The sequence below is a fragment of the Onychostoma macrolepis genome, chromosome 23 (genome assembly GCF_012432095.1).
Source record: "Onychostoma macrolepis isolate SWU-2019 chromosome 23, ASM1243209v1, whole genome shotgun sequence".
Taxonomy (NCBI): Eukaryota; Metazoa; Chordata; class Actinopteri; order Cypriniformes; family Cyprinidae; genus Onychostoma; species Onychostoma macrolepis.
In genome coordinates, this window is record NC_081177.1 from 19,797,016 (window position 1) to 19,815,563 (window position 18,548).

Consider the following 18,548-nt stretch of genomic DNA (forward strand, 5'->3'; position numbering starts at 1 on the left):
TGAGGGACTTTGGGCCCCGATGGTCACTTGTGTAGGTGATTCTGTCGCAGGCTGTGTTGAGACAGCGTAGACAGCGAGGTGAGTATCATCTGTTAGTTCTGAACGGCAGACACTTGCTTTGGACAAGTGATGGCAATGACTTCATGAGGTTTTGTGAATGTTATGGTGTCATTGTATTCGTCTGACATCAGCTGGGCTGGTATAGGGCCTATGACAGGTACCGTCAGTTCAAAGTCGTGGAATGGCTGGTTGATGAGCCATCCCAGGTGACTGGCTTTGGGAACGTGGATGTCTTGGGCCGTACAGTTGTTGAACAACACATACACAGCACGGGATGACAGTTCAATGAGAGGTGTGGCTTCCAGGGTCAGTCCGAGTTTTAGGTAGGTCCTGGAAGGTTGGAAGAAGCCTAGCTTACTGTTGAGAGCCTGGCCAGGTCGCATGTTGAGGCGGACACTGACACTCTTGCTGTAGGCAGGTATTGTGGCTTCTTGCTCAGTGATAATAGCGCATGCGTCTGGCATGGTTTGACCAGACTGGAGGTTCTTGAGGTTGACTGACGTTGTCAGTTGACATGACAGGGGAGCCCATATGATGTCGTTCACGGTATCAATGCAAGCATTGAGCCGGACGATGATATCCGCTCCAATGTAGATGTCATGAGGTAGGTCAGGGACTACGAGGAAGTAGTGACTCAGATGTCTGTTGTTCCATCATATGTCTACAGCGCAGACGATCTTGGAGGTGGCCATGGTTGTCGACCAGGGACTGAGAGGGAAGCGGCTGTGTTTAGCAACGTGTGGTAGACTTTGGTGTCTTTGCTTCAATATTCTAAATAGCTTCAGGCTAATGGCTGAGTTTTCTGCCCACAGGGCTAGTGTCGCATCTGACACTGATGTGCCGTGGACATCTATTGCCGTCATGATTCGAAGGGGGCCTACGTTTGATTCAGTTCTTGCAGTGAGCAGAGGAGAGGGTCCTGGTCCTTGCTGCTTGAGCTTGGTTCAGGCCTTGGTTCTGATACTGCACCATCATTCCGTGAATTGGGGGTGGTGTCTGTGACTTGGCACTGCGACTCGTTGGAGTCTAATGACTGGCAAGGCAGAGGTTCGCGGACTTATGTCCACATCTTTAGATGCTTGAAGTCTATTAGAGGTTCAAAACGATTAAGCAGATCTTTCCCAATGAGGAGTGGGTGGGGAGACATATATTGGATGAATGAGATCCATTGATCCCACTGTCAGGTGGATTGGAGCCACATGTTTCAGTCGTAGGCCCGTGTGGGAATACGCTTGGAGGTTCAGCTCACACCTTTGGAGTTTGAGGGTTCTGTTAGTCCTCTTTGCTCCTTCTTGGACTTCCTCGAGGAGTTCGGCAGACATTAGAGTAATGTCGGCCCCCGTGTCCAGAAGGGCTTCGACCCTGATGTGTCGTTTGATGATGATGGAGAGGTAAAACTTTCTTGCTATACCTTTCTCAATGAGATCGCCTAGGAGTTGAGGGACTGGAGTTTGGGAGGAAATTGTTAGGATGTCAGGACTGATGTGGTGTTCATTGGAGGAGTGGCAGACGACCAAGACAGCACTTTCAGGAACTTGATGGGATTCGTCAGCAGGTGTTTGTTGGACGCTGCTGTGATTTAGAGGATTGGGTGTTGAGTTAGTGTCTAACTCTGTTGCTAGGCTTTCACGTGGGATTTCGTGGTAGTTACGGTTCTCTGAGAGTGAGGTGAGGGAGTGCTGTTTTCTGTGCCTGGTTGGGTCAGCTGGTCGCTGCCTTCTCTTCCGGCTGCTAGTCAGGCTGAATCTGGTTTCTCTTTCTTTTCCCACTTCCGATCCTCCTCCTTTCGTTGGAAGAACTCTTTCATCATCATTTTCATCAGCTCTTGTGAGTCGAAACACAGTGGTGTTTGAGCTTGGTCAGCTTGGGATCTTTGTGACTTCTTTCATCGATTCCTTGGACTTGTTGCTCCAGGGTGAGTTTGTCGTTTTCCCTTGGAGTTTCCCATGAGCTTTTCCCTCTTGAGTTTCCAAATGAGCTTGGCTGGTTCCATGATCTCTCCCATTGATTCTCCTGAGGCCTTGATTGGTCCCATGACTTCTCCCAGTTCCGTCCAGGTGAGCGTTGACGTCCATGCGGTCCATCCCAGCGTTCGTACCTCTGTTTAGATCGGGTACCAGCGTGGGAGTCTCGTTCTTTGTTGGACGAGGGTGCATTCCACTCTCTGGGTGGCGGCTTGGCAGTGTCTTGGCGTTCGGTGCCCTCTAGAGCCAGCCCTTGACTTTGAGTGTTGAAGTCAAGAACTGCTGGAGTTTTGGAGCCCTTTTCTGAGGCCATCTTTTGTTTGCCGTAGGCTTTCTGCGCCAAGTCTCGCAACTGTTGAGCATTCATTGTTCGTGGGCATGCGAGAACGCCAAGATGGTGACTTACTCCGGGATGGAGGTTTCTCAGGAAGAGAGTTTTGAAGTTCAAAACATCTTTGTCCGTAACGTTAGGTCGCATTTCCAGATGGAAATCGATATCTTGGAGGTAAGCTTGGACATTTTGGCTATTTGGCACGCTTGCCAATGTTCCTGGCGAGCTTGTTGAGGTCTTTCAGGTCCAAGCCATGCGACGATCTGCGGCTGGTTGCGGCAGGTTCTTTTGGCTTTGCCATGAGGTGAAGTTCTTCAGAGGGAGCTGGTGAATGTTTCAACACCACCCCCTCCACCTTTTGGTCATGTGTCAGTCCAGGAACAAGTGACCCGGTCCTGCTCGGCAGGGGTGAAGTCGGTGCGCGTTGTGTCCTCGACGGCTCACGGTGCAGTTCGTAAGCGTGCTTGAGTTCCTCTTGGAAACTATCGGATTCCTCTTTGAGGTCGTCGAGCTGTTGTATTAGGCGGCTGATCTCGTTTCTTGACTCATCCAGGTGAGTTTCAAGGGCTTTGATTCTGCTGTTTTTATCCCTGAAGTCAGCCTTTGCCTTTTCCAGTAGCTGTTCTGCATACTGTAGCTTGTTAGAACGATCAACGTAGTCTGCCTTGACCTGTTCCATTTCTTGGGTGTTAGCTACTAGGGTTTCTTTTAGCTTATTGATCTCCTCCTCAGCGCCTTGTTCCACCTCATCAGTCCTTTCCCTTTATTCCTGAGCTTCCAGTTCCAGCTGCTCAATGCGTCGTTGTGCACGTGTCAGCTCCTGCTGGAGCTGTGCAGTATGCTTGTCGCTCAATTTGAGGGTGGCGATGAGTGTGTGACTTAAGGAGCCGGTGATCTTGGCTAATTCTTTGTGAGTGTAGCTTTGACTTGGGTCTTGTGCCTTGAGGCTTGTTATGTTGTCATCCAGCTGGTCCTGTGTCTGATGTTTGAGTGTTTCAGCAGTGTTTCGAGCTTAGGGAGGAGGCTGTCTGTCGCCAAACTGAGCCATGTTCCTAGGTCTTCCCAGTGGCCAACATGTTCTGTTGTGCGAGACATGTTTTGGCGGAACGAGGGGGATCTTGAACCGCGACTGACACAGACCTTGAAGAGAAAAACAAAACAAACCAAAACAAAACAAAACAAAACAAACAAAGCAAACAGGGGTGTAAGAGTGCAATGTAAAGTGTGTGCTAATGTTGAGTGTGGTTCTCTGTGACTGTGGTCCTCTGGGGGCGTGCTTCTAATTTGTAGCCTCTGTGGGGGAAAATTGAACGCACACACACACACAGCTGGAGAACAGAGAAAGGAAAGAAGAACACCAACAGAGCAAGGAACAGGGTAATACTTGGATGCTTCCCTTTTTCCTGTAAGGGAAAGTGAAAACAGAATAAACAAAACAAAATACTCCTTTCTGGTGTCAGATTTTTCTCTTGTTTTCTTTTATTAAGTCTTATTTAGAAGGGTGCTTCTAGTCAGAGGATTGTAAATGGGGGTGAAGGAAAACAATAGCAATGACAGTACTGGTCCCTTAATGGCAAATTGACATCACAACGCTAGTTTGAGTGTCCTTCGTGCGTGCGTGCTTAAAGTTTTCGACGTCTACCTTCTCGGTGACCTGTTTTAGCCTGGCAGGGTAGGATTTCACAGGGGGGACATTAAATGGAAACAGTTTTGAAATGTCGTCTCAAGTTTCACAAATACCTGTTCAAGGGTTAAAGTCCTCTGCTTGTGACAATCCTACAGGCACAATCTCAGCACACAGTAACAATAATCAAATTAGGAGATAGCAGCAAGGAGACCAGAGAAGAGGAAGAAGAGTGAGGAGTTGCTCCCAATTTTAGGATTAGTAACAAGGGTGTCAGCGTGGTGGCGCTGTTGGATTGATACGCTTAGGGGGTTGGTTTTGCTGTTTTAATAGGCTAAAATCAACTGTCCTAAGTTTTGAGGAAACTCTAATTTCCTTTTGGGGTTTTGCTTAATTGGGAGGTTAAGTCTCTTATGCCCTAAGTTTGCTGAGAAGTTAAATTGTCCAGCGGAATCCCACGGCCGGGCCCACCGTGGAGGCAATGTCACTTCACCAGCCAAGCACTAGGGGGAGCGCTATTTACTATTAGGCTTAAGCCAAGAGTAACTCCATAAAGTTTTAGCTGAGTTAATTAAATAACTGAAGGAGAGAAAATAAGGCCTAACAAGTAGGACCAGAACTTGATTGCGAATGAATTTAGTTTCAAATTAGAAATTGTGGTTTCTAATTATACTTTAATGATGTTATCATTAAAACTGATAGGATGATTAGGATTAAAATTGGTCAATAATGTATCATTGAAATAGGGAAGCCAAACCCAAAATTTGATGAAATCAAAAATTTCAGAGCAATAATGATAATCAATTATCAAAATCCAAAGATGGTTGTCATTCAAATTATCAGAGCAATTAACATTTCATTAATCAGCAATTATTGTTGCAATCTGGAAACAGGAACCGTAATTAATTATTAAATTGAATTAGAGTTTTCAAACTCGTAATTAATTATGAAATTAAATTACAAATTTTGGTTTCCCAAGGATAGCAGGTTCCTAGCATTCACTGATGTCATTAAAAATTCATAAGCGCAATTTATAATTCATTAAATTATAAAAACACTTATAATTATGTTAATCAGTCTATGTGGAAGCAGGAACTGAAATTATTTAATGAAATGAAATTAAACTTTAAAATTTGGGATTAATTATTAAATTAAATTACCAATCTTGAATTGAACTTGGATCCCTATAACAAGTTACTAATTCCTCCTTGTGTCATGAAAGTCACAAGAACAAATTAATCTGTACCATCCTAATTACTTCTAAAGAAAATTAAAAAATTTCAGGCCAGAAAATTAAACACTTTGATAGTCAATGATTAAGATCTTAAAGTTATTGTCAAATTATCAAAGCCCCCATGATTAACTAATCCGTGACTATGTTGCTAGGTGGGAGCAGGAGCTGAAATTACTTAATGAAATGAAATTAATTTCAAATTTGTAATTAATTCTGACATTCAATTAACAATTTCAAATACTTGACAATAGCAACGTATCAACTGATGTCGATTAAATAATAGGGACAGTTCATAATTTACTTAATCACTGTATTATCAAAGTAATGAGGCCAAAACCCAGAATTAATTCCTAATAAAACCAGTTATTAAACTGATACCCGCTAAAAACCTTACACAAATGCTTATTAAACCACAGGTGAGCTCGCTAACTAACTTCCCATGATAATTAGCCACAGTGCACCGTAATGGTTTATTTAAGTTTGCACTTGTTACAGTCCTTTTAAATGGGAGGAGAGGGATAGAACAATATTATCCGTCTGCAATACCGGAGGCCGCACTTTCAGGACCGCAGTTGTAGGACCGCACTTCTAGGACCCTATTTTTTTGTGACAGCGCCACCTACCGAGCCAGAGAACCGCAGTCCCAGGAATGCATTTCCAGGACCCTAGTTTTGGAGGACCGAAAAAAGTGCAACTAAGACAGTATTTCCACCCAGTTTTAACTACATTAGAATTTTAGAGTTTTTTTTTTTTTTTTAAGTTTTATTACACCCAAATACTACTTTCTTTATTGCAATTAAACCTGGTTCCTAGGACTGTTGAGTAATTATTGGGTCTAAGTAGCATAATATAATAACTCAAGTAAAATAAACAAGGAATCATGGTATAGTCTTTTCAGCCACTAGATCAACCACATTTTCAAGTACAGAGGGAAGACACAAGGATGACTCTGGGGTAGATTTAAGATTGTGTATATTTTATAAAATAATATAGCCTATTACAACAGTTGAACTTGAACACACAAAAACTAATTTGTTCATGACGTGAACCACATAGAAAGAACTTCATGGACAACGTCTTCACTGACTCATAAGAGAGAGAAAGAGAGAGAAGTGAATGAAATAAGGAACATTTAGTTGAACATGTTCTACTCTCTAATTTTAAATTTCATATTTAAAAGATCTTAGTTACCACAGAGTGCACACACATATACGATCCAAAAATAATGATATCAATCTTCATACCAATTAATGTTCATAATACTATTATTGCATACTGTTAAAAGATTTGGAAATTTTTTTTTTTGATGTTGTAGGAACAAAGGTTCTTGAAACATTCATGTCAATAAAGCCCATCTGAACTGAAAAAAAAAATAATAGAGAGAGATGCAAGACATCTGAATAGAAATAACATATTATTGACATGAATTTAAATATTTAAAGCACACGTTGTGATGTATGCAGCAGCACTACCTACCACCTGGATGCTCTCACCTCTTTTCTCAGTTGTTTCTCTATCACCCTATTCAATTCTTCCACTTCACTGAAATAGTAAATGGAGAACATAATCACTGCTAGGTTAACAGAAATACTGTTAACGCTTAAAAAAAGGATACATTGGACATTGTGTAAAAACAATTACAATACTTGACCAATTTATTTATTTATTTTTTGTCATACTATTGCCTGCCCTGAGCTGTGTCCTTGAAAGCACTTCATATAGAGTACAGTACACAGTAAATGACACAATCTAACACGTGGTATTTTAACAGTCAATTATTATGATGGCCTCTCTGTTATGTCTGACTATTAAAATGTCATATGTCTCAACCAACATTATAAAACCATGTCAAAATGAAGAGACGTACTCATAACATGTATTGTGGGGTAACTTTAAACAGGCTGACTGTGAGCTCGTGACAGTTAAAACATTAAGATTATTTTAACTTAATTCAAATGGAAAAACAACGAGTAATTAACAAGCTTTCACAACGAACGTGCTACAGTTTATTGTGCTGTCAATAATTCAACACAGGCTTATCATGCAACAGTTTCCTTAAATGAATGTGCTAATTAATTTTACAGCATTAGAGGCTAATATATGATGGCTATGCATTCAAGACTATTTAGCAAATCACTTCGGCCAAGTTAACTTTCAAATGAAATGCATCACAATTGTTTTTAATGTTAAACAAATAAATATTGATTCACATTTGATACTCACACTCTGACTGTCATCCATCTTCGCTGGTCCTCTAATTCGGTAGGTGGCGTTGTCACTAAAAACCAAGGGTCTTAGAAATGCGTTCCTGAAAATGCAGCCTCCGGTTTTGCAGGCAGATGCTACTCGGATAGAATGAGTAACGTAAAGCAGAGGGAGGAAATGACGTGACCAATCTTAGCGTATAGCTGTAAACGTTAAGTCACATCAACATTGCAAAACACTGCATTCAAACCTACAGGCTACAGAATGCTACGTGCTAATCACTAGCTTCAAATGCTACTAGTTCTGCCTAGTAGGTTTCAGTTAGCTTCAGTTAGCTTTAGCTTTGGGGCTATGTTATTGTTTACAACAGATTCAAAATGGCGTCGGGGCGGGGCCCACGCACTGAAAATTTTTCGGAAAAAAAAATCTCGGAGGACTTCCGGCCAAGGCTGTCAGTAACACGCCCACATTGGCCTGTGAGTTCTAAGCTGCGACTTGTCTAACTCACGTGAACTGGCTCTGCACTGAACAACCAAAAGCACTATGTAGATTCTTGTCTCTGTATCGCGCTGAATAATCTCAACTCGTTTAGAGCGAGATAAATTAATCCACCGATTAATTATTATGACGCTTCTCGGCCAAAGCGGTCACTATGGTGACCCACACCCGGATGTGAGTTATACACAGTTTCCCTACACACAGCGGTGTGGGTGCCTCTCACTCCTGGAAAAAAACCACAAGCACTATTTTAGATTTCCTATCTTTATAGCGCTGACCACTCACTCCTTCGAATGAGGTAAATTACTGTACAGATTTACTGTAATTAATACAATAACGCTGTCGAGGCCGCGGCGGACCTCAATAACGCTACTTCTGATCTGTTTTCACAGGAAAAACACAGTGGATTTTTTTATCACACAATTTTCATTTCTTGATCAAGATCAATAATTTTCCCACAGAACGCGTTTGGCCACTCCTTCTGAGTGCCGCTTTTTACATTCACTGTTTTAGTGAATCAAAGTGGCAGAGAAATAAACAATTAGCTTATCTGATATCCTCGCCAGGGAGATAATAGTTTAATTGTTTCCACATCGGATTACGCAATGCAGATCAAAAACTATTGAAAGGCCTTATGATAGGAATAAAACAAGGAACACGCTTATTTTTCCTATATCCATGCACTATATCCAGGCACATGCCTTTATTTATAATTTTAGCTTTAGGGAATCAAATCGTAGAAATTCGATTTTGATCTGATTAATTGATATTAATCAAACATGTATAATTTGTACCTTATTAACGACTCGACCAGCGAGTATTAATACAGTATATTTTAGCAATTCGGCTTATTGTGGTGGCCACGATAATAATACAGAATTGGTTGGGTAAATCAAAGAGCACAGGTAACAAAATCTTTGGCAAATAATTTCAGATTTGAAAATCACGGCACCAGACCATCCATTAAAAATGAAACGAGAGTTTATTTACTATTCTATGATACAATACTAACAAAACACATACACACACATACACACGTTATGGCAAGATGAAAGCAGTTTGAAGAAAGTTTAAGGCTATTCTCTTTCCTGAGAATCAAGACGACCTGAAGACGTCACAAATAGAAAACTCGACTATCGTTATCTTTTAAAGATTCATTCAATTCAGCTCAGCAAATAGAGATTGTTTGTTTGTTTACTTGCTTTGAGTTGAGTTGAAGGCTGTTCTTCTCTCTGGATGGTTGCTTGAGGGAAATCCCAGACTTTCGCGCTCATGTGTCGTTGTCGCGTGACGTCACTCGGGGAATCCTCTTTGGATTGGTGGCTTCCTGGCAGTGCAAATGGCAAGGCTTTGAAGTTCTTACGCTGCAGGCTTTCCAAGTTACTTTGGTCAGACGTGGACAGAGTGTCCTTTGAGATGTCCTTTGAGATGATCAGCTAGATGTTAAGTCTGTAGGCGGGTGAGGCGAGACCAAAGTTTCCAAGCAGCCAAGTTTTCCAGCTTAGTTTTTCTTCCGCAGCTTTTCCAAAGCTGGGTGTCTGTTTTTTATCAGACTGATGTAAGTCCATCCTATTCACTGTCTGATCCAATCATATTGTCTCTGTAGGGCGGAGCCCCGCCCAGCACGGCTTCTCTTCGTGCATACATTATCTTAATGTTTCATCCATCATGTGAGGCACATTTCTTAATAACTTCTTAATAACTTCCGGCATTTGAGATAAGCTTTAACCCAATACTACACACGGCCATCTATTCAAAAAGGCAGTTATAAGGCAAAGATCAAACTAAAACACACCATGCATAACATAAAACACCAAGCATATATATATATATATATATATATATAGATATATAGATATATATAAGACATCAAACATGAGGTATTTGTCATATAGAATACCTATAATTTTACCTATTAAGAGGGTTAAGTCATAGATTAAAAATATCCTAAGTTCTAATAACCACAGCAAGATAAACAAAACATCAAATACCACATTCATATATATATACATTGTCTCTTGAGTATATTGCTTTAATAGCAGCAGTCTTTTCTTGATTGTCCTTTTGGCAAAGTCCATAAAAGTTTGGGTGCCTCTTTTGTTGAAAGAGAAAAGAGGCGCGTATTCTCTTGGAATGCAGTGAAGAAAAGGGAGTTGTTATGAGGTCATGAGGATGTCTGTGGTGTAGGTTTGTTGAGGTCTGGTCAACGTATATCTGTCTTTTCTTGTTGATACCATCATTGACTTATGGTCGAAAGCAGTCAGGGGATTCAGGAAGGGTCTGTGCTGGAGCATGTCCAGATCCCACGTGCTTTGTACTGTCTGTTTATTCGACTTTATTTATGGTAAACCGGTCAGGAACAACATTGTCAGGAACAACTTCAAAAGGGTGGCCAGATGTTCTTCTCCCAGCTTCATGGGTCTCATGAGATGATAAGGAGAACAGGCAGGAAGCTAGTCAGATACTTTGGGCGTTGTGTTGGTCATTTGTAAAATTTTACGACGCTGCGATGGAGAGTAAGATTCCTTGGAATGTTCTGAGTTAAGATTATATGTGTGTGTTCTTTTCGACCAGGTTCTACATCTTCTTGTAAACAGTAACATTTTATACATTTTAACAGTAACATTTTTTAAAAACACTTGAACGTGGGTAAGTTTCATAAAAAATAAATAAATAAACAACATTTTAAACAAAATGCTGAAAAAAGACTTCATGAGTCAACATTTTATTCCATAACGTTACACAGTTTTGATGCTGTTTTATGTCGGATGATCGTGTTAGATTACTTGTGGAAGCATCTGTTGTTTTTCAGTTTCTTCTGAAATGGAGTGCAGCTGGAGGAAAACTAAACTAGAGGTATTTCATTTAGCTTGGCGGGAAAGTACCCTATCCTACAGAAAAGCATTTTAAACTGCTATATCTGATTACTTTTCATCTCTTCTAGAAGAAACAAACATAACCCTCGGTATTTATTCAATACAGTGACTAAATTAACAAAAAATAAAGCATCAACAGGTGTTGGCATTTCCCAAGAGCATAGCAGTAATTACTTTATGAACTACTTTACTTCCAAGATCGATACCATCAGAGATAAAATTGTATCCTTGCAGCCGTCAGCTACAGTATCGCATCAGATAGCGCACTATAGATCCCCTGAGGAACAATTCCATTCATTCTCTACTGTAGGAGAGGAAGAATTGTATGAAGTTGTTAAATCATCTAAACCAACAACATGTATGTTAGACCCTATCCCATCTAAACTACTAAAAGAGCTGCTTCCAGAAGTCATAGATCCTCTTTTGGCTATTATTAATTCATCATTGTCATTAGGATATGTCCCCAAAACCTTCAAATTGGCTGTTATTAAGCCTCTCATTAAAAAACCACAACTTGACCCCAAAGATCTAGTTAATTACAGACCGATCTCAAATCTCCCTTTTCTTTCAAAGATACTAGAAAAGGTAGTATCCTCACAATTATATTCCTTCTTAGAGAAAAATGATATCTGTGAGGAATTCCAGTCAGGATTTAGATCGTATCATAGTACTGAGACTGCTCTCATTTGAGTTACAAATGACCTGCTTCTATCATCTGATCGTGGTTGTATCTCTTTATTAGTTCTACTGGATCTTAGCGCTGCGTTCGACACTATCGACCACAACATTCTTTTGAATAGACTAGAAAACTTTGTTGGCATTAGTGGAAGTGCCTTAGCATGGTTCAAATCGTACTTATCTGACCTCCATCAGTTCGTAGCAGTGAATGAAGAGGTATCATATCAATCACAAGTGCAGTATGGAGTACCTCAAGGCTCAGTACTAAGGCCGTTACTTTTCACGCTTTACATGTTACCCTTGGGAGATATTATCAGGAGACATGGTGTTAGCTTTCACTGTTATGCTGATGATACTCAGCTCTATATTTCTTCGCGGCCTGTTTCTCAGTCCGTATCCGATCAGATGGTGGATCAGCACCAAGAGATGATGTCTACAGCCCTGATCGTCAGCAGAGACCAGGACACCCAGATGAGCCCCAGAGACATATCCCCAGTGAAGACCTTTTATTAAAATACAATAAAACTAAAAATATAACAAAATAACTAAAAATATAATAAAATACCTAACTACATAATATTGTTATTGTTGGAAATTGCAACAAAATAAAAAATAGAAATATAAACGTTTGAACTGCGGGTTTCGTCTGGCCAGAGGAGAACTGGTCCCTCGACTGAGCCTGGTTTCTCCCAAGGTTTTTTTTTTCTCCATTCTGTCACAGAGGAAGTTTTGGTTCCTTGCCGCTGTCGCCTCTGGCTTGCTCAGTTGGGGACACTTAATTTCTAGCGATTATTGCCAATTTGATTGCACAGATACTATTTAAACTAAACTGAGCTAGACAATGACATCTCTGAATTCAATAATGAAATGCCTTTCACTGAAAATTGAGTGTTTAATCTTATCATTATACATTACTGACACTCTGTCCTCCAATTTGATACTGGTAAGTGCTTTGACACAATCTGTATTATTAAAAGCGCTATATAAATAAAGGTGACTTGACTTGACTTAATGTGGGGTTTGGGTTTTGTTTTTGGGGTTCATGTTTTCATGTCTTTTATTTTGAAGTTTAGTCATGGTTCCTGTTTGTTTCATGCTTCCCTTGCCCTCATGTCTTCATGCTATTGGTTCCCTTGTTCTTTGTGTCACGTTCTGATTGGTTCTCTTGTTCATTGTGTCATGTTCTGATTGGCTGGTTCTTGTCATGTGTCCAGTCTTGTTTGTTATAAGTAGCCATGTCGTTGCCTTTGTTCCTTGTTGTGTATTGGTCCATGGTCCAGGCCCACCATTGCTCCACAGTCCCGATCCGCTGCCATGCCATGATCCAAATCCTGTTCCCTTGCATGGGCCTGGCCCTCCATCCCTCCCCCAGTTCCGCCTCCGCTCCACCGCCCTCCTGGACTTTTTGGGCTGGGTGTTTTGTCAGGGCGTCTGGAGCCACCCTTAGAGGGGAGGATATGTAATGTGGGGTTTGGGTTTTGTTTTTGGGTTCATGTTTTCATGTCTTTTATTTTGAAGTTTAGTCACGGTTCCTGTTTGTTTCAAGCTTCCCTTGCCGTCATGTCTTCATGCTATTGGTTCCCTTGTTCTTTGTGTCACGTTCTGATTGGTTCTCTTGTTCATTATGTCATGTTCTTGTCATGTGTCCAGTCTTGTTTGCTATAAGTAGCCACGTTGTTGCCTTTGTTCCTTGTCGTGTATTGAAGTTGTAACCCGTCTGTGAGTCTAGTTTGTCCATGCCAAGTCTCGGATTATGTTTGTATTTTCGATCACTTTGTAAATAAACTGCACTTGGGTTCTTGCTACGCTCTCCTGCAGTGGACTAATCATTACAGTGGTGTTATTGTGTTTACACTTGTTTCTCAACAGCTACAGCAAAATATCATTATACGGAAATTTTAATTGGAGGAGAGTGTTTAGAAAAATTTTCCAATTTCTGACAGGTGTTTGAAACCAACGTGCAAAATCTGCAAGAGAAAAACAACAGTTGACTCATTTGACTCAAAACCTTGTCTTTACTGAAATTACTGACCAGTCTTAATGAAATCTTCCCTTTTGACAACCTGCCCCACTTACAATCTCTCCTATTAAGTGTACAGAGAGAAAGTTGTGTTGAGATGCTTATGAGCAAGTTACCATGGATTACACTTATATTATATTTGCCAACCTTTAATCCATTTAATCCATATTTGATGTCATATCATTAAATTCATAAGTCACATTAGTTGACCATATAAACTCATTAAAGTATTTCCAGTTGAATTTGCATGATTATTGCAAATCTCTCTGGCTGCTTCTACAGAGAAACTCATTTCCACTTTTGCTTCATGAAGCTGGAAGAGTCACAAGCTCATTGCCCTTACTGAATGTGTAATTAAGCACATGTGTGGGCTGTGAATTGTTGACTACTCGTGCCTCTGAATCTGCACTGGACATTAAAGAAACACGGTGGCATTCTCAAAGGTCTTTAGTCCTTATTAATGTAGAGTGAATCTTCAGGATATTACTCTTTCTGATCAGAGTTTCCTTGTTTTTACTAATTATGTAGTTGCAGGGAGGATCATTACATTAATGAAATGGTCTGTAAATGTGCCAATGTAAACAATAATAAGGTTTCATGGGATGCAAAGACAGAGATTTAAGGTGGGTGTAATTTGAAAGACATGAGTCTTTGAATATGAGAAACTGTTTTCCCTGACTCATATCATTTTTTATTTTTACATACAAAAAATAAAACAATTTTAACTGTCAATTTAACATATACTTATCTCAAAATCAAGATAAAAGATGATTAAATGCTGTGTATGTATTGTTCATTGTTGGTTCAAAATAGCTAAATCATTAGGCTTAACTATTAATGACAATGTTTACAACAAATTTAACCTTGTTGTAAAGTTTTTCCCAGAAAACCTTGTGAAACAAAGGTGATGATTGAAGTATCCTCCACATATGGAAAATAGGATAAAAACTAACAAACTGGTCTTAGAGCATCCTTGAATTCTCTGGAGTGTGAACGTCAAACAGTTTAGTCAAAGTCAAAGGTTTATTTTTATCATGGTTATGAGGATGCCCCCAGCTTCAGGGCAAGATCTCAGAAGTGATTGAACAGCCCAATAATGTTTGACTGCTTCTCAGTGCTGCTCCTCCCTTTGGGATCCAGTCACCACAACAATCACATCCATCACAGACCCCAGACTGGGCATAACCTGAAGACAGTCTGATAAGGTCAACCAGCTCAGCCATTTGTTTGCATGTGTGTGTGATTAGAGTCAAGTGAATGGCAAAATCTTAGAATGTCTCATATTTTGTGTATCTACCTCTGTAATTAATTTTTAATGGAATACTATTTACACAGAAATTCATCACAAATACACGGAGAAAAGATGTATTAGTGCTTTTAATTATCTGACTAATACAAATTGAGTCACAAGAAAAACATAATTCCATTTTTATTCACTTATTTGCAAAACAAACTCATTAAATTTTAGTGGACTGTAATGGATCGGCAGAAATCCATTATTAAACATCACAAGCTTTATAAACATTTAAAGTGTGATGTATAAGAAAAGCTTTTTGAACAATTTATTATTCAGAATTATTCCCCCATTAAAATGAATACAACATAACAATCAGAATTTCAGTCATAATTAAGGAAATAATAATGAGATACATCAACACCAACACATAATACTATTCAATTCCAGTATTAACTGCAATACTAACATTTTGTTTTCACACCACAAGTTAACATCAACTGTGGAATGTACATTATATTGATTTATTCAACATCAATTCAGATTTTTAATTTTTTTTTGATTTTTTGAATTCATTTATGTGATTTATGACACTATGAGCATGGAGGCACAGTCTAAAGGCATGTAAACTGTGAATCTGATTACTGCTGATCTGAAACACTGTAAAGTTTAGCGCCATGCAATAAGTTACAGTGTAGCCTTACTTCAGGCTTACATAGGAAAGGTATTGATTTGAAGGCAACAACAATAAAATTACAATAAAAAAAAAAGAGTCATAACAACGATGAAGCAGATCATCCAAACAAAATGAGATCTCTCTCACCCCAGAGAGCCATCAAGCAAACATTTTAACCTTTCTTACTGCGTTGGTCTTGTTTTATTTACAGCCTCAGCAGGTGGTCTCTCATACCGTTCACTTTCTCATTTTTTTCTTTTTATGTTTCTTGTTATACCCTTATAGCCCTGGCCATCATACCCACATGTTACACACTCTTTTTCCATTCAGTATACTTCAACACACAACTCCGCTCAAGTGCTCAGCTTCCTCCCTGCTGTGAAAATACACCATGTTCTCTAGAGTTCACTCATGATGGTTCATGTGGATGGATTTCAACAAGACGGCACCAAAATGTGGTCCATATATACATCAAAAATCCAGTCATATCAGGAGCCTAACAAAAGCTTTATTTTACATGGAACTGGTCGATTCATGGGGCGGCCACGTTGCAATCACATGACCAGATGAATATATTATACTTTATCGTGATAACTACTTTGCTGAATACTTTCACTTGTGGATTAAATTAATTGTGACCGGCGTTGTGCCCATTTTCGACCCCCTGACAAATTATTACCCCTCTCGTTATCGTTATATGATTGCCTAATCCTAACCCCACCCATAATCCTAACCCCTCCCCCACACCTATCCCTAAACCTACCAATACTAGGGGGGTAATAATCTGGCAGGGGTCAGAATTGGGCACAACACCGGTCAGTTGCATCGGTAACTACAAATTGCTACATGCAAAATACATCCACACCACTAGGTGTCAGGTGGACTGCAAGTCCAGGACAATTAAATAAACATTAAACAAACTTTCTACCATAGGCGGAGGGTGAAGCAACTCCAGGGTAAGACTAAAAACAGCCAAATGTATTAAACATCATAAACCCATCTTTTTAGGCAAGAACCAGATGGGTGTCATGTAGGCTAATAAAATAAGGGGACTGAATTTGTATTGAACGTGATTACAATTGAATAAAAATAAATAAATAAAAAAAAAACATTAGAAATTGATAATTATATAACGTGTCCTTTCCACGGTTATTCAAACAGCAAATAAATTTTATATAGAACGTGACAGTATCACTAACTTTGATCTATCGCGAGCACTCTCAAAAAAAAAAAAAAGTATTATAATCACTGAGGCTGTATACATGAAATTAATCTCTTACTTACATTGTACATACATATGATTCTGCGCTTTGTCTGGATTTTGTCAGAGAACACGCTCTCAACAGAACTGATGAGTTTCAGCGATGACTCATCTGAATGGCTATTGCATTCCAAAGCTCAACAGAATTGTGTGCGATTTGTTAAAATGCGCAACACTGTAAAAATGCCTAAAATAAAATACGGTGCAACGTGAACAGATCTTAATTTAATGCCATAATCGACACTGTCTATTCATTTTCACTTTATTGGCAACAGACGTAATAGATTCAGTTTGTTTGTGCAGGAGCATTTTTGTGGCATTTAGTGGCATTTTTGCCCCAAGTCCCCATGGCCACGCCTTTTTTTCTACCATTTCATGGAAAATCAGTTATCTATACTGCACCATGAACTAGAGAGCTTCCTCGTCTTACTCATCCTCACCTCTAAGGCACACACACACACAAAAAAAACAGCAGTCTCAAATTTCCCATTTTCTTTGGCTTTCTTTAGTATTATCACATTCCATTATCCATTATTATCCATTATTATCATTGTCACAGACCCTCTGTCTACTATTCTAGTCAATTCATCTCTCTCTAAATGGTTCCATTTGACTTATGTTTGATATAAAGCTCATCTCGACACTGTCCACAAGTCTTTGAACAGAGTTTATAAGAGATGAGCTGAACATTTATTGTGTGCTGCTTTTCCGCTTTCCTTCAGCCACACATATTCTCAACCAAGGCTCACTGGAAAACTGTGCCTGTGGCAACATTTATGCAAAACGATAAGTTGCCCCTTAACACCTTTTGTAGTATGTTCAACAAAGTGAAATGTCCACTGAGTAATTCTAAAACTGCATTCAATTTTCCCCAAAACAGATGAACCTGAATTTGGCAAACAATGGAAATAAAATGTTCTGGTGAGTGGTGCTAAAGGTTAATGCTGTATTACATTTAAAAATGTACCACCTATAGTGGTTTACTATATACCAATTATAAAATAATTTTTACTTGGTTTACCAAAAATTTAAAATTGTAGAGGCTCGTTTTTCCAGTGAGCCATGTTGGACATTCTATCATTGCAATCTGAAGACTCTCCCCTCTGCAACTTGCAGAACAAGGCAGTGTTCATATGAAGCTACTTTAGAATGAAAGAATAATTTATTTTCCGTCATCCTGCATTCTTCTCCAGTTTGCACACGAGCGTTGCCTTTTTGCACACAGACTGTTGCTAAGGCGACGGAATGGCAACAATGTCTCGGTGTGTTGTGAGCAAGAGTCACTTCTTTGACAATGTAGCAGCCTCTGCTTTGAAAGCCCCTGTTGTGCACCAGTGAATTAAATAAAATTCATAATGGTGTATGTCCTTGTGTTCAGTTATTCCAGTGTTGGTAAATTACATAAACTGGATAGAAAGATTGTGTACACAATAGTGAATGTCTGCAGTCTGTTCCCTTCATAATATAAAAGAAAAACAAAAAAAAAAACGTTTCACTCTTTTAGCTGCACAACAAAGATATACATTTAATACTTCGAATGAAAAACAATGAATATCTGGATATACATGAGGGTTTTTTTTTGTATTTACACAGTTTCGGCACATTGTTCTTTGTTTTTTGTGTGTATTTTGTGCTACATTTCTTCCCATAAACATTGTAAGTAGGGCTGGGCGATATGGCCCAAAAAATTATCACGATAATTAAAAAAAAAAAAAGGATAATCATATCAGTCGATATCGATAATTATCACGATAAATGTCAAATCTTTGTTTAAAGCCAGATTTTTTGCTCCAAAGTGAAAGTTGTAGAAACCAGAACATTAATTTTCCTTAAAATAAATATCCAAATAAAGTTATTTTTTTATTTATTATTTTTTATTATTATTTC

At 39.3% G+C, this 18,548-nt stretch overlaps 1 pseudogene; it reads right to left on the reverse strand.

The window, feature by feature from the left end:
* Positions 1-1,795: 1,795 nt before the first annotated feature.
* LOC131531767 (uncharacterized) lies at positions 1,796-3,450 on the reverse strand (annotated as a pseudogene).
* Positions 3,451-18,548: the final 15,098 nt, after the last annotated feature.